Source organism: Rhagoletis pomonella, unplaced genomic scaffold (assembly GCF_013731165.1).
Source record: "Rhagoletis pomonella isolate Grant_MI unplaced genomic scaffold, Rhpom_1.0 Rhpom_scaffold_00009, whole genome shotgun sequence".
In the NCBI taxonomy this organism is placed as follows: Eukaryota; Metazoa; Arthropoda; class Insecta; order Diptera; family Tephritidae; genus Rhagoletis; species Rhagoletis pomonella.
Window position 1 is genome coordinate 20,664,707 of NW_023458563.1, and position 4,842 is coordinate 20,669,548.

Consider the following 4,842-nt stretch of genomic DNA (forward strand, 5'->3'; position numbering starts at 1 on the left):
TAGGTGCGTTCCTCAGAGGTGAAAACCGTATGGTAGTAGGCGACTTTAATTCGCACCACGATCTTTAGCACTCAAGCCTGTCAAACGATCGTAAGGGAACTAACTTGGCTGAGCAGATAGACGATTCGACATTCTGCACAATGAACGACGACGCACCCACCAGGATTATGGGCAGCTGCTGCAGCTCGCCAGACATAACAATAGTCAGCGCTGGTCTGATAAACAGCATATCATGGCGACCTATGCTGACTTTGGCATCAGACCACCTGCCCATAGTCATCTCGATCGATAAACCAACCGACTTTGCTTCCGCGGAGCACCGAACATATATCAACTTTTCTAAAGTTGATTGGAAAGGCTTCGTGGAATTAACTGAAAACACCTTCGCTGCTCTCCTGGTAAAGATAGTGAAAAAGTATGTAGCGAAATAAAGAAAATAAGTAGTACAAATATTGGGAAAGAAATGTCATATGCAGAAGCTATAAAAAATAATAACAAGAAAGGTGAAATTCCGCATTTGAAAAAGGATGTAGCAATAATTGTGAAACCTAAATCTAAACAAACAGTGGAAAAAACAAAAAAGGACTTAAACAGCAAGGTAGATCCAAAAAATTTAAAGATTTCAAATATCGCATCAAAAAGCAATGGTGTAATGGTAATACACAGTGAAAATACAGATGAGCGTGACAAAATAAAAACAGCGATTGAAAATAATATTGGGAAAGATTATGAAATAAAGGTGCCAGAAATGATTCGCCCAAGTTTCATAGTGAAAGGAGTGAATTATCAAGGTGATGATACCGCGCTGATTGAAACAATAAAAAAACAAAATGCACACATTAGCGAGAGTAACACAATCGAAGATATCACACCAGATGAAGCACCAGATGATCTTAATAGAGGTTTATTTAAACTTAAACCTATAAACGTTGAACAGATAATGAAAAAAACTGCTACTTTAAAAAATAAATATGGGGGGAAAAAACTGGTATCTGAAGGTGTATTTAAAGATAGTATGGAATACTTGGGGTACGTCTTTACATCAATAATAAATGAAAGCTTCAGTAACGGCGTCTTCCCGGCATGTTGGAAAACTTCGACAGTTGTACCAGTTGAAAAAGTGAAAGGCACAGAAAATCCAGAAGAAATTCGGCCTATTAATACGTTGCCCATCGATGAGAAAATCATAGAGAAAGTAGTTAAAGACCAGATGCTCGAGTACTTAAACCAACATGAAATTATCATAAGCGAACAATCGGGGTTCAGATCAAAACACTCCTGTGAAACCGCTCTAAACTTGGTTATAGCAGAATGGAAAGAGGGCATGTCGAAAAAGCTAGTAATAGTCTCAGTTTTCCTGGACCTTAAAAGGGCATTTGAAACTATTGACAGGGTCATACTGCTGAGGAAACTACACAGCATAGGGGTACGTAATACAGCTCTGGAGTGGTTTAAGAGCTATCTTACTGGAAGAAAGCAGAAAACCATAATTAGAAACGAATTTTCCCCTGAAATTGATATTGAAATAGGACTACCACAAGGATCTGTACTTGCAGCAATATTATTCACTATATATATAAACGATATTAAAAAAGCTCTTAGCCATTGCAAGATTAGGCTCTTTGCTGATGATGCATTATTGACAGTAAGCTGCTCATCGGAGATAGAAGCCATGTCAAAGATGCAAGAGGACTTGGATGCTGTATATAAGTGGCTGTGTCAAAACAAGCTGAAAATAAATATTGACAAAACAAAATGGATGATCATGAGGAAGAAATCTGCCGAAGAAGGTGATATGGCCCTGAAAATAGCAAATAGTGCAATACAAAAAGTCAATGAAATGAAGTACCTTGGAATAATAATTGATGAGAAGCTTAAGTTCGATGAGCATCTTAAATATACAGAAGCGAAAATATCAAAAAAAATTGGATTTATGTTTCGAACGTGTAGGCATGTGAGCAAATATTATAAAATAATGGTATATAGGGCCATTATAGAACCCCATTTCATATATTGCCCTACTATTTTATTCACGTTAGCTGACTCAAACATTTCAAAACTGCAGGTGAAACAAAATAAAGCAATGCGGTTTATCCTTAAAAAACGCTATGATACCCCAATACATGAAATGCTTGAAAGCCTAAATTGGCTAAGTGTAAAACAACTCATTGTTTACTATACGTTAAAATTCATACACAACATAAAAATAGGAAACCTGCCGAAATATCTGAACGATCGAATGATTTATAACAACCAGGTACATGATTACCAGACAAGAAACAGGAACAACTTTCGTTTGCCAGCTGTACGATCGGAATTCGACAAGAAAAATATATACTACGAGGGATTGAAAGAATACAACGAGTTACCATGTGAAATAAAACAATGCCAAAATATTAATAAATTTAAGAAATTATTGTATAATTACTGCAAAACACTACCTATTAGATAATGATCTCATAATGATAATGATCTCATAGAGGAATAGAAGAATGTAAGCTAGGTCAATAAGACCGTAAAAAATAAAATAAATAAATAAACCGACGTCCACCTTGGTGAACGTAAGTTCCGCAGGGCTGTCACCGCTGCTGCAGCTCGGTTCGTACCGGCAGGATGTATCACCGACCCACGCCCAAATTTCCCTGCTGAAGCGGCTGTTATAGCCGATGAGCGTGACAGCCTTCGTCAGGCCGATCCCGGAGATCCCCGTATCAGGGATCTCAACGCAGAGATTCGGCAACTAGTAAACGTACATAAGCGAAGGAAGTGGGAAGAGCATCTGAAGACCTGCAACTTCACCTCTGGTGTGAGTAAGCTTTGGTTAACAGTGAGGTCACTGTCCAATCCGACGAAGCACGACGACAGAGTCGAAATATCTTTCGGTGACCATGCTTCACCGGACCCGGAGCGATGCGCGAGCTATTTTAGCTGGCAGTTCATACTGCATCCTCCGGTGGACAAAGCCAAGCGTCGAGTGACCACCAGGCTGCACAAACTGCCAACAACCTGTGCCCCCCTTGCTTTCACTTGCGGTGAATTTCAGGTAGCCATCGGGAAGGCGAAAGCCTCCAAAGCTATGGGTCCCGACGAAATATGCATGCTGCCGCTGAAAAATTTGGGTCCTGCGTACCTAACGGAGGTCCTCAATTTGTCCATGGCCACTCTTATCATCCCAGACATCTGGAAGGTGAGGAGAGTGGTCCCACGGCTCAAACCGGGGAAGCCTGCCAACATAGGAGATTCTTATCGTCCGATAACACTCCTTTCCCCGGTAGCGAAGACACTCGAGGCCTTGCTACTCCCGTATTTCACAAACCACTTGACCCCAGCGAAGCATCAGCATGGTTTCCGTAAAGTGCACAGTAAAACAACAGCATTTAACGCCATAAACACTCAGATAACTCGTGGCCTTAACCGTAAACGTCCCTGTGAGAGAACGATTCTAGTAGCGTTGGACCTGTCAAAGGCTTTTGACACTGTCAGCCATTCCACGTTACTAGAAGATATAGAGGCATCCTCTCTCCCACAGAGGCTCAAACGGTGGTCGGCAAATTAACTAAGTGGTCGACACTCCCCGGTAATGTTTAGACAAATCAAGCAAACTTAGAAAATTAAAACAGGGGGTTCCACAGGGTCGGGTCCTTTCCCCACTACTGTTTAACTTTTACATTTCAAAGCTCCCTCAACCACCAGAGGGAGTCTCGATTGTCTCTTACGCCGACGATTGCTCGATCATGGCGACTGGGAATGGAATTGATGACCTGTGTTCGAAAGTAAAAGGATATCTCTCTGAACTTTCTCGCTTCTTCACTGAAAAGTGCCTAGCCCTCTCCCCTACAAATCCTCTGCGACCCTGTTCACCACCTGGACGAAGGAGGTCAGGCTACCGCTAGGAATTCACGTCGACGACACACCCATTCCAACGGTGAATAATCCTAAAATACTCCGAGTAAGATTCGACAGCCTGCTCTCCTTCTCTGCGCACGCAACCGCTATTGTCAATAAAGTACAGAGCCGCAACAAGGTCCTCAAGTCGCTAGCCGGCAGTACTTGTGGCAAAGACAAAGAAACGGTGCTGGCAACATACAAGGCAATAGGCCGGGCGGTTGTAAATTACGCAGCACCAGTGTGGTCGACAGGGACTAGTAGGACGCAGTGGATGAAGCTACAGACAACACAGAACATCGCACTTAGGACGGTCCAAGAGACGAAGTTGTACAGCAATTCAACACTGTTGAATTGTGCCGGGTACAACGTGCACCGTCGAGATCGCGAGCGGGATAATGGTGGAGGCTTAGCGTTCATTACGCACCACAGCGTGCAGTATCGTCTTATCGAAGCAGACAACGACCGCAGGGATACCACCCTAGAATGTCAGGGCATTGCTATCCGGTCAGGCGATGTTGAGCTCGAAATATTTAACGTTTATATACCCCCTGTCACCTGCTGCCCGGCAGGATATCACCCTGACTTAGGTGCGTTCCTCAGAGGTGAAAACCGTATGGTAGTAGGCGACTTTAATTCGCACCACGATCTTTAGCACTCAAGCCTGTCAAACGATCGTAAGGGAACTAACTTGGCTGAGCAGATAGACGATTCGACATTCTGCACAATGAACGACGACGCACCCACCAGGATTATGGGCAGCTGCTGCAGCTCGCCAGACATAACAATAGTCAGCGCTGGTCTGATAAACAGCATATCATGGCGACCTATGCTGACTTTGGCATCAGACCACCTGCCCATAGTCATCTCGATCGATAAACCAACCGACTTTGCTTCCGCGGAGCACCGAACATATATCAACTTTTCTAAAGTTGATTGGAAAGGCTTCGTGGAATT